General features: G+C 39.8%; 1 protein-coding gene across 3 annotated transcripts in view; it reads left to right on the forward strand.

The window, feature by feature from the left end:
• The first annotated feature begins 9678 nt into the window (after window positions 1–9678).
• LOC101570739 (tripartite motif-containing protein 5-like) overlaps window positions 9679–12736 on the forward strand; it is a 158614-nt gene continuing 155556 nt past the window's right edge. The window contains exons 1-3 of one of the 3 annotated variants that reach the window (XR_002818232.1): window positions 9679–9869; window positions 11613–11713; window positions 12223–12301. The gene's annotated coding sequence lies outside the window, so the exon portion shown is untranslated. Of the gene's footprint in view, window positions 9870–11356; window positions 11714–12135; window positions 12302–12736 lie in introns of those variants that run through there. The other 2 variants (XR_002818231.1, XR_002818233.1) reach the window with 2 other exon arrangements.

Consider the following 12736-nt stretch of genomic DNA (forward strand, 5'->3'; position numbering starts at 1 on the left):
GGAAGATTTCTTGAAGACTTGGATAGGTCCGAGAATTCATAAACAAAAACCAAACTGCAGAGGAAATAGTTCAAAGAATCAACTATTGGACTCTCTTGTGATTGAAAACATTTTGTGCATCAAAACAGATTACCAAAAGAGTAAACAAAATCCCCAGAAATTGGGGATAATTCTTAGTCAATAATCTTTCAGACAAGTGACTTCTATCTAGAAGTATAGGGGTCGGGGAGATGGCTCAGTGGAATAAGTGCTTCCCTGGCAAGTGCAAGGGCCTGCATTCAATTCCCAGTTCTGAAAAAAAAAAATAAAAAATAAAAGGTATGCAATGAAGTACTACTCATGTACAAAGAAGCACAATCTCTAGGTTTGCATAGGTAAGTGGTATAACAAGACACCATACTTTTTTTTCGTGGTACTGGGTATCAAACGCAGGACCTTGAGATTGCCAGGCAGACTGTGGCTCTAGACACCATACTTAGAAGTGAAATAAATTAGAGTTGCTTGTGTAAGGATCATATTGTCTCCCTTATGGAAGAAACTGATTATGTACCCAGGTTCCAAATGTATAATAGATAATGTGAAAGGAAAAGAAAGTGCTCTAAAGGAAAGAATATCTGGGGGCAGGGGGAGGAGATGGATCAGTAGAATAAGCACTTCTTTGGCAAGCACATGGGTCTGAGTTCAATCCACAGAATATCTGGAATCACAAAAAGAGAAAGGGAAGGAAAAAAAATACACACACAGACACACAGACACACAGACACACACACACGGAGGATAGGTAAGGCTCAGGGATATAGCTCAGCAGCACAGTGCCTGTCTGGAAGTGCAAATTTGTGAGTTCAATTCCCAGTATCAAAAGCAAAAGTACAGCACAGGTAACATAATTACAGTACTAATTTCTATTAATTCATAGGAAAGAACAGTTTATTCTTACAATCTTTGATTAATTTTGTATATGTATATCTTGGGATTTGAGCAACTACTTTGAAGATTACAACATGCAATATATTATTCATTGTTAATTTCCAACTATCTTGCTTTGGAATTCTGTATCATTGCATTTGTTTTTTTTCTCTGATTAAAAAAATGATTACTGGTTGCTTAGGTAAGGCTGAGTAAATGGGGGGTGGGCGTCAAATGGGACAGCAAGCCATATAGCAAGTATACATTGGAAGAACAAGAATGTTCTAAGGGAGGCCAGATAGCTCAAGGGATTAAATTGCCTACTTAGGCCCAGGAATGTGTTGGATCCCAGATGTGACTTGCGAGCCCTGACCCATGGCCTCCAGAGATAAGACTGAGACCGGGCGTGGTGGCATGTGCCTGTAATCCCAGTGGTAGTGAGGCTGGTCTGTGTAGTGAGACACTGTAGACCCTGTACTAAAATTAAAAAAAAAAAAAAGAAAAGAAAATTCCTAGAAGGGCTAGGGTAAGAAGGTTTTGGTTCTCCACCTAAGGTGAATTAGAATATCAGTCCCTGCTATTCATCCCTAGGGGAATAGGTAGGTGTAGCCCTCCCACTTTGTCTTCCAGTCTGACCATCAGAGAATGTGTCTCTAGCCACAGGTGTCTTCTTAATCAAGCAGTCAAGGGCCCACCTCTGTCTAACTGCTTACAATAATTCTAAATCACCAAGGTAGGTACAATTGTATCTGTCACCTGGAGAACAAAATGCAACTGACAGATTAAAAGCAAGAGCATTACAATGTTATTAATTATTGAAACTGTCCTACTACTTGGTTTTAAAACTTTCTTACTGCTATTTTTTCTCAATAAAATTAATAAAAAATAATAAAATAATGGAGAAAAAAAAACCAAGAGCAGTCTGTGGAAGGAATTTCCTTAAGGGGCTCCTCTGCTAACCTTCAATACTTCGTGGGGTGAATATGAAACACCATAGAAAAAGTAAAATGAAAAGTTTGAGAACCTTCGCAAAAAAGAAATGAAGATGAAGGAGATCAATGAGAGGAAGAGGATAGAGATTGAGGGAACTGGGATACCTAGCAAGATTAAGGTATTTATGGAAATGTTCCAGGCAACTCTAACTTGTGTGAGAGAAAAGAATAAAAGAAATAATTAAAGTGCATTATGCAGATGTACTGCTATAGGCAGCTGAATTAGATAGAAATATTATAGGCAGTCAGACAGGGACAGGCCTTCAAGGAGACAAGATGGAAGACAAGGTGACTTTACAACTTAGAAGAGGCAGACACTCCCACATGGGCCAGACCTCAAGCGAAAAGAGGAAACACAGGTACATACTTCCCTAGAGATGGGCATCAGGGATTAATATTCTAAATAGGTATCAATCACCTTGAAAGAGCCCAAATGAGACAGTATCCCAACTCCCAACAGGAAGAGACCTTGTACCATACTCATGCCTGCTTGCTACATAACTCATTTCCCTATTTGATAGTGGATTTAATCAATTTTACCTGAGCAATGCTGCCTGTTATTTCATTGGCTGACCATAGTTTTGTTCCACCTCATGCCCACGTAAGTGAGTTCTCATATCTTCTCCACCACTTTAGACCAGCCTCACCACATGGTTTTCCTCTATAAAAGTTCTGGAAGAAACAGCTTCCTGGAGACAATCCGCTCAGGCCCCCCTCCTGTCTTTCTGTCACACAGAAGCTTTCTTTCCCTCAATAAATATACTCTGCTCATGACCTCCATTTGTTCCTAAAATACAGTCTTCGGTTTTAGAGGACATGAACTTGTCCCAGGTACCTTTTATTTGGGAGATCAGTTTTTCTCCCTGTGTCAGTGGGAGTTTCTCTGTATCATTTTGGAGGTTCCACCGAGATCACTGGATGGAGGTATGAGTTTGTTTTTCTTTCATGGATTCTGGATTGGGACTTGCTTAGGTAACTAATTTTTATTCTTCAAATGTTGATATGTACTTGCTCATTGCTCATAATCATTCATGCTTTGTCTCATACAATTTTATGTCATATAGTTCTGTTAAAATTGATCACAATTTCTTATGCTTTGTCTCTTACATGGTTTTGTTAAAATGCTGTTCAAAATGTTGTTGGTAAATCTAAGTTAAAACATGGAAATGCTATAAGGTTATGGTATTTCCCTAATGGGACATTTTATGACTGTTTTGTACTTGTATATGTTGCATTTGAATGAGTTACTAAAAGTACTGATATTCTTTGCTTGACTTTGGACAATATCACTGGAGAAAGTAAAGCTATAAAGCCTCCTAGTGAACTCCATGTAAACTTATGCAAAGTGGGACTTTTAAATCTAGCTTGGACATAGAAAATATACATGCCTGTATATGAAACACAGGACTCCTTTTGCCAAATACATGACATATGGTCGGCAACCTTTCTTAAAGACTTCGAGGCCAGGTTTCACTGGGATGGACTGTCTTGACCCCCCTCTACGTGGTAGAGCAAATGTCAGGCCTGCTCTGTTTCAGTTTCATTTCTTTGACCTTATTATTAATTTTCCCACCTCTCTATACTTTCCTTTTTCGAGGCATGTGAAATTAGGAAAACTGTATAGACAGTTTCAACTAAGTGAAGCCCTTAGAAAATGAGCATGTGTTAACAACAAAGACAGAGAAGTCATTTCAAAAAGACACACACCCCATTTCTGGATCATATGAGACAAAAAGGAGCTATGCCCATCCATGAAGACACTTATAAAAGCCATGTCCTGGCTTAGAGTTCTGGGCAGGTCTCCTCTGGGAGGCTAAAGTGAGCCACAGTGGCTAGGACCGTCTTCTGGGTGACACCAGAAGGAGCTATCTCCAAATGCAGCATACTTATGGGACCAAAACATATTTAGTGTGAGGGAGGATTTCCAACCTTTTCTCCTAGGTCTAGATATCATTGAGGTGTGTAAGAGATAAGTTGTAGACTTTCAAACCTTTACTGTAGAATGCTAAGTGATCATATTCATTATTTTAACTATCCCTTACAGAACTTGGATAAACAGTGGTGACTCTGCCGGCTAGTAAATGCTCCTAGAGCAGCTGCCACTCTTTGAAGCAGAGGACAGGTTTCCCCAGACATTCTTTGGTGAATCCCCATTGAGGCCTATGGCTTATGGAATGTCAACCAGAGAAACCATTGGATTCCTTTCTGGAGACATCTCTGGGTGTGTGGGCCAATAGAACCTGAGAATAGGGCCGGGGAGATGGCTCAGTGGAATAAGTGCTTCCCTAGCAAGTGCAAGGGCCTGAGTTCAAACTCCGGTTCTGAAAAAAAAAAAAAAAGAAAGAAAGAAAGAAAGAAAGAAAGAAAGAAAGAAAGAAAGAAAGAAAGAAAGAAAGAAAGAAAGAAACTGAGAACACTTGAGGGGTTAAGGCCACATTAAAATGTTCCTGGGTGGAAACTGGCTTTTGACCACTGAAAGATCTCCATTTACTTATTATACTTTTTCTCTCTTTCTGCTAGTACACTAGGAATTCTACCTGAGTTTTTTCAGCAGAACAACTTAATGAGCTACTCCTTCAGAAATTAGGCTGAGGAAGCTTGCAATACTTTGCATCCAACGTGGCAATTTGGGATGATTTCCATCTGTGTCTTACATGTTAACTAAGAGTAACAAAGGTTTTTGTCTGCCTTAAAGTAATTTTCTTTTGTCAATTCATAAAATGTGATTGCTAGATGATAAATATGTTTTACCTGTGAGCTCCAAAGATTGAATATAGCCTAGTCCTTCTAGAAAAGCCTTTCCTGGTGACTAGATAGAAGAACACATATGTCTTGGAGATATCTTTGCTGTAGAGCTCAGTCAACATTCTTCCTGTCAATTGTCTCTTTTGTGTATCTCCAAGGTTGATCTATTTTACAGCACAGTAGGGAATGTGCTCTGCTTCCATTTCACCATTTTATGGAATAGTTATGCTTCCTCATGTAGACATTACTGCTGCTAGACTAACTGTAACGTATTTACAAATATTCAATTATTTAGAAATATTCAAGAGAAAGTGCACGGTTTGTGAGATTCTTAGTCTCCTTATGGGATGCCTTGAGGGGGAATCAATTAGAGGTAAGGTGGAGACATCCAAAACTCTCTCTTTTTGCATTCCATAATGGAATTTCAGTCAGAGTCTCTTACTCCTTTAGAATGCATCATCACTTTTGATTCACACACACTGAAAAAGAGCTATTGAATATTTTTCTGCACATGTGTGTGGCCTATGTGCCCCCTGGACCGAAAATGGAATGCAGAGGAAGTATCAATTATGACATTACTTTATAACTAAGACAATATTATAAAAGCAAATGGTCAGATTTTGTTTGCATTAAGAAAGCCATTGTTATTTAGTTTTGAAATGTAGACATGAGCTACAGCAGAATCACGCAGTTCTGATGCCTAGGTATTTACACCTCACAGAAGTCCACTACTTTCAGAGGTTGTGGGAAGAATTGTGTGTTCATACAAAAGGGGAGCATCTCAATTCAATTCTTATATAGTACAGTGCAAAAGAGGAATGTGGAGGGAAGGTCCATGGTATCCTGTGATGTTTTGGAATTTTCTGCTTTCTGGGATCTTGTGCAAAACATTGCAATAGCATGTTTTCATGATTTGGGGCCATCAGTGATATACGAAGGAACATTAGCTTAGAGAAAATGTTCTGTTTTTCTTTGCAGAATCAATTGAAATTTTTATTTCATTAGGTGAATTGTATAATATTATTTTTTCTTATAAATATTCAGTAACAAGCCTAAGTGAAGCAATGTAAGTGATTTTTTTTATTTTCACTTATGTTCTTTTGCTGTTTTTACCAATAAAATTTTTTATTCGCCTAACTATCTCTGAATGATTTAGACAATGCATAATTCTTGAGTTTTTGGTCAGTTTTTAGTATCTTTCACATATACCATGTTTGTTTGAAATATTTATACATTGGGGAATGTCTAAATGGAGTTAATTAATTTACTCACTAACTTAAAAAGTTGCTTAATGGTGACAACCAAGTCTACTTTTATTTTTATTTTAAAGATAATAGAAAAATTGTAGATGAGATATTAGAAATGATATACAGTTAAAAATATTGTAAGTATTCTACAATGGTTTTTACATTCCACATTGTTGTTTTCAATGTAATTGCTCAGATTACATGATACAGATGTGTAAAATTTGTGAAAGTAATCATTTCAACCATTAACTGTTACCTTCAAAAAAACTAATATAAATTAGTAGTACAATCATCTTAACTATCCTGTGTATATACATGCATGATTTTTTCCCCTTCATTTTCACCTTTCCCCATTGTTCTTTCCCTTTTACTACTTCTACTGTATCTTTCAGATTTTATTTAGTCTTTCTGGATCTTTATTATTTTTATTTTTATTTTGTCTTTTAGGGAAGGGTTTACAGGGTGTGCAGGGCCTCACTACTAGATAGGACTCATAGTGATCCACCTGTTTACAGCCTCCAAAGAGCTGATATTACAGGCATGCGCCACGACGCCCATTCTCAATTGCCGTCTCAGGGAGCCCCAAGGGCGGGGCTGGCATGACAGTCACTGCATATCCCCAGCTATTTGTCCAGCCCTTCTGAATCTTACACTAAAGGAGACAGTAGGGCATTTACACATGTGGGTTTGATTTATGTCACTTGTGAGTATGGTCTATCGTAGCATCCATTTAACTATAGGTACTTCAAGTTTATCATTCTTTTTAGCTGAGTAATTCTTCATTGCAAAACCACATATTTTTATTGATACCACAGGTTGTGGGTACTTATATTGTTTCCAAGATTTAGCAATGACAATAGTGGCTCTATAAGCATGGGTGCACATATTTTGCTGTGGTATGATGTATTTAATTCTTCTGGAAAAATACCCACAAGGGGAATAGCTGGTTTGAACAGGCCTTCCAATCTTAGGTTTTGAGGAATGTCCATACTGGTTTCTACAGAGGTTGCACCAGTCTACACTACTACCAACAGTGGAGAAGGGTTTCTTTTTCCCCATAGCCTCTCTGGGATTTGTCACTAATTGATTTCTTTATAATAGCTTTTCTTCCTGGGGTGAGATGAATCTCAGTGTTGTTTTGATTTGCTTTTCCCAAATGACCAATGTTCTAGAAAATTATATATATATATCAACAAAATCTATTCCTTAGGCAATTTTTAAGAATATAAGGCTCACAAGACAGCTGAGTGGACTATGTGCCTGCTTTGTTAAGTGCAAAGACCAAGATTAGATCCCCAGTCCCACATGCCCTGAGGGACACTCCCCTGGTGTGCAGTGAGCTGGCGACAGAGTCCAGGCATGGTGGTAGACCCCTGTAATCTCACTGATGGGGAGTCTGGAAACAGTAGGTCACCACAAGTCCAATTTGTGTAGTGAGACCCTGTACCAAGCTAACACATGCGCACAAAAAACATAACACATTGTTCTTCAGTATAGCTATCATATAGCACAGTTAATATATTTGTTCTTCCTAACTTCCATTTTATATCTTTTGACAAATATCTGCCCGTCTTAGACCCGCAACCTCCCCACATTCCACTTCAACTTACATGAGATCACTATCTATTCATTCCACATGATTATGTGATAATATGCATTACTGATGATCTGGGTCTTTCTGGTTTCATTTAACAGAAAATCTTCCACCCTCATCCATGTTGCTGCAAAAGATGAGATTTCATGCGTTATTTCTTTTCCAAGTCAAAGAATTTGACATCATGCGTGTACCACTTATCTTTATCCAGGTATACATTGATAGGAGCTCAGATTGATTCCATATCATGGATATTTCACATAATGCTTCAGATTGTCATGAGAATACATAGGAGCTGGGCATAGGGACTCCTACCTTTCTTACATACTCCTAGTTTTCAGATTACTACATGATGTGCTTTTTATATATTTTTCATTGGTTGAGAACCTTCCATAATATTCACCAAAATGACTCAACTAAATTCCACGCCCACCATCCTGTTACAGGGCACCATATTTCCACATCGATGCCATCCCTTGCTCTTTGTTGTAATGTCAGCAGTCATTCTAACAGTAGTGAGGGGCTGCCTCACTGTAGTTTTATTTTATATCATGTTTTTATGATTAATGATTTTGAGCAGTTTTTGTATAGCTGGAGTACATTGGTATGACTTTAAAGGAATATCTATTCGGGTGTTTGTCCATTTTGTAAATTGAAATAGCTGTTTCTCTGCTGTCCAGTTATACAAGTTCTTTATGTCTTTTGGTTTCATTGGTTTATCACATACATGTTTTGCAAATGCCTTCTCCCATTCTACAGCCTGCCTGCTCATTTGGTTCATTGTTGCATTTGCTGCGCAAAAGCTTTGTACTTTGATATACGTCTGCCTTTCCACTTTTTTTTTATCCTACTTTGGATTTCATATTCAAAAATTCTTTACCATACGTTGTCATGGAGCTTTTCCCTCTGTTTTCTTTTTTCTTTCTTTCCTACTTTATTTATATTTTACGAAAGGGTCTACAGGGTGTTTGGGATCAAATTACTAGATCAGACTCAAAGTGATCCACTTCTTTACAGCCTCCCACAAGTGGGATTTAAGGTAGGCCGCACCATACCCAGTCTCAGTTGCTGCCACGGTAAACCACAGGGATGGAACTGGAGGGAAGGCTCGGGGATTAAACCCCGGCCCTTGCACCTGCTTGCAGGTATTTTAATCTGCTGAGGTATTTGTCCAGACCTTCCCTGTGTTTTCTTTTAGCAATTTTTCATTTTCATTTGTTTAGTTTAACATCTTCATATATTTTGAGTTGAGTTTTACATGTGAATCGAGCCATAGGGTGAAATTTCATTGTGCAGCCTGCAAATACACAAATATCCCACCTCACATGTCTCATGTCGCTGGAGCTTCCTCATCACTATCAGTCTTTTGTTGTGTTCTTTTATTTTTCACCAGGAAGGCCATTTCCAAAACTCTCTTTTGTGTGTTATTTTGCTTCACAGTGTCACTCAGTCCCTAATGGCAGAGCTGGCATAGTTCCTTGGAAGCATTTATCTTTGAATCCAGAATCTAAGGGTCATTCAGAGTTATTCTGCTTATTCTTTTCACATTTTCCCCTGGAGTTGGGTCACACGTTCTTTTTTCCTTGTTTTTTTACATCAATTTCAATTGTAAAACTTGAATTTTTAATAATTATTCCTCTTGCATTTGGGTAGGGAGGCTTTTCTAAGTTCCAGTCGATCTCAAGCTGGCCGTGGCTCACCCGATGCGCTCTGTGCACCTCTGCTGCTGCTATGTGTGCACCGCTGGGGCATCCAGAAGTGGTGCCACTTAATCCTAGCTTAGCAAGTCTGTCTAGCTCCTGTGACTGTCACAACAACACAGGTGGATTTTAAGGCAGTCATCTGAACTAACACATAGGGCACCATAGAGGGCACCATACAGGCTGGAAAGCTTTTGGTGAAACTCAGAAGAAACAGTCTTATTTCTGCAAAGCTGGTGTCAGGAGACTTACATTTCTTTAATGTGGAAAATGAGAATTTCATGAAAAATATAGAGCCAGTCCTCAACACAACTGTGATTGGCAAGTCAGCACATGCTGCATTTATAACATCCTGCAATGGACCTGTTTGCCTCTAAACATGATTTCTTTCGTTCATGTTATAAACAGTATGAATGTAGTATTTTGAAGAACAAAGCTCTCTATGTGTATGTGTATGTGTATGTGTATGTGTATGTGTATGTGTATGTGTATGTGTATGTGGGCCCTGCCCTTGCTTTATTTTTTACTGATAACTTTTGTAAGGAGGACAAAGTTGGGGGGGAAGATCACCAAGTGCACTGCCATATTTCTCTGCAAACAAAAATCCACAAAGATAAAATGAACAAATGAAGAAAATCCATGAAAGATATGGGTGAACCTGGGCTGGGAGAGCCTGGAATTCTGGGTGAGTATTATCAATTTGAGGGCAATGGATTCTGAGGCAGAAGGTGTCAGGCTTGGTATTGGATGTCACACATCCTACTTTTGTTCTCTGGCTTCTTCAATATCGAGTATATTAAACTACATTTAACTGATAAAGCTAAATAAAAACAGAATTAGTAAAGATGTAAAATGAGAAGAGGTACTTGTGAAACACTTGTTCACTTGTCCCCTCAGCAAAAGCCATGCATATGTTTTCTGGAATTATTTGTTCATTTTTGTGACTGTGAACCCCGTTTGACCTAGAAAATAATAGTGAATCATTGCAGGGATCTGTAAAGTGGGTGAAAAGAGAGTGTATTATTTCAGTCATCTCCCAGGCGGCAATGGGATGGGAGGATCCAGTCTGACCTTGCTTTTTTCTCTTTCACACTGGGAAAATCTCCATGATCAGCATATTAGGGCTGTGAAGAATGGCAGAACTTTGTCAGTGAGGCACATCCACAATTTGTTATCTCCAGAGTATGAAGGACACCATAGAAACGTATGTGTGTGACATATGGATTGAAATTTTGTTAGGAGAAGAGTCTTACATAAACTCCTGGTCATTGACCAGAGTTGAGTTATTTTAGTGCTACTGAGAATAGAGCAGCAAGATTCAAAAGGTCTGGGAGGCGCTGGAGTTGTGTGGAGTCACGGCAGGAGCAGTAGTTCTATTAAGGATACAGGGCTCAGACTGCACGTTACGCAGTGTAAACCTCCATAGAGCTCTAGGCTTTGGATTCAAAAGGCTTTATCATAGATGGAATATATCTATTTTTAGAAGGGAGCAAGAATTATCCATTGCAATCAACCTTGCATACAGCAGTATAGATTTTTCTACTGGAAGTGATAGACATCATGCCTCAAATCATGAGCCTGTGAAACAGAACGGTGCCCCAAGTGCACACAGTTGGTGTAGCTTAGCCATCATGTTCAGAAGCACTGGGAAAGGCCTCATCCTGCTGAGTACAACTGCGTGCCTGCTGGCAGCATGGAGCTTATCCAATTTTCTGGAATTCAGAGAAATATTAGTTTGGTGTTCCTCTGCCAACTATTTGTCATTTTTCCCAGAGAAAAAAATAAATCTTGAAACCTCAGGTGGTATCTGAGGACTTTTCTGTAGACATGCAGCTGTGGACTTCTTGGGCTCCTCCAGGTGGGATTCCTATGCTGATAAGTGCAGACCCCTAAGAGCCGCATGCTGCAGATGCACTTACTGACCTGATTCTCAGGAGCCCACACTAATAGCAGGAACCCTTCCACACATTATGTTATTTGAATTTTAGGTGGGGAGGGGGCTATTTTAAATTCCTTCAGAAAGGGATGGGGTGATAGCTCAGAGGTCTATGCACCTGCATGTCAAGTGCAAGGACCCAGTTCTTTCCTCTATAATGCATGCAGTGCCAGGCCTGCCACACTGGGGAGGCTGAAATAGGAGGATCAGTATGAGTTCAAGCTGCACAGTGAGACCCTGTAACAAATACATAAATTAAAATCCTTCACAGGAAAACTCTGCTTTTGACTAGTTAAGATCCTCCAAAGATCCCTCCACATACAAGAGAAGGCAGGTCTGTCCCTTGTGACGTCAGTTTCAGAGGTTCATCATATCCCTTTCCTGGATCACCAAGGAGGAGATTTTGTGCTTAAAAATAAGATGAAATGATAGATGTGAGTGGTGTTTGAAAGACACAACTACGATATCTGGAGTTCCCATTTTCCTCCCTAGGAGTAAGCTATTGACTCTGAAGGAACCAAGAACTTGCCCCATGAGTCAGAACAGGGTGTTACTGGCTCCAGATCTGAGACAGATTCTCCAATCTCAACGAGGTGAGTGGAGCTAAGAGGAGGCAATGAGCGATGCCTGCCTAGAATCCCAGCTATTCAGGAGGCCAAGGCAGAGAGACTGAAATTTCAAGTCCAGCCTGAGCATCCTAAAAAGTTAGGGAGACTGTCTCTAATAAATTTTGAAAGGGTGGGGCCGGGGAGATGGCTCAGTAGAATAAGTGCTTCTCTGGCAAGCACAAGGGCCTGAGTTCAATCTCCAGTTCTGCCAAAAAAAAATTTTTTTTTTGAAAGGGTTGGAGATGTGCTCCATGAAGAGCACTGACCTAGGACAGAGTAGGACTGGGTTCAGGAATTAATAGCATCCAAATGGGAGGAGGATGTGGTGAAGGAAGGTCAAGGGCAGTGCTGGGGATTCTAGCGAACGCAGGAGGCATGGGGAAGACAGAACAGTGCTCAGTGTGGACACAGGAGAAGAGGGAAAATGAGTATCTGCTGGGCTGTGATGGTATTACTGGGGAGCAATCCTTCATTCCTGATCACCAATTCACTAGCCAATGCCAGGTTCCTTGCCTTCTCTAGACTGGGGAACAAATGGATGTTGCTGTGACTCTTTTCCCTCCATTGAATATGGTGAGTTTCTGACCTTTCAAAGCAAATAGATGTCCAGTGCTACTGGGTTAAAGAGAAATTATAGTTTCACAAGATCCCTCTCTACCATGTAGTTCTACCTTACTCATCCTCTGTTGAGATCCACACTGCTCCTTCCCCCACACATGCGCAGTGTTTCTGTAAATGCACTACATTCTCTTTAAGCCTCCAGAATGGAGTTCCTCCAATCCTATTGCAGTAAGGTGTCCCGAATCCTCCGGGAAAATCACACATGATGTTTTCTCATGCCCCTCCCCCACCTTTTAATGTTTCTACAGTTTCCATGATTCTGACTGCAAGCAACAACCTAAATTTCACTGTTTCTGCACATTTCCATTGGAGCCATGCAAATGCATAGAAGCATCCAAGCCTTAAGATCTGTCAGGGCTGCATTCCTGGAATAAGCACTACTGGCAC

This window comes from Octodon degus, unplaced genomic scaffold, assembly GCF_000260255.1.
Source record: "Octodon degus isolate 3935 unplaced genomic scaffold, OctDeg1.0 scaffold00146, whole genome shotgun sequence".
NCBI classification, from domain to species: domain Eukaryota; kingdom Metazoa; phylum Chordata; class Mammalia; order Rodentia; family Octodontidae; genus Octodon; species Octodon degus.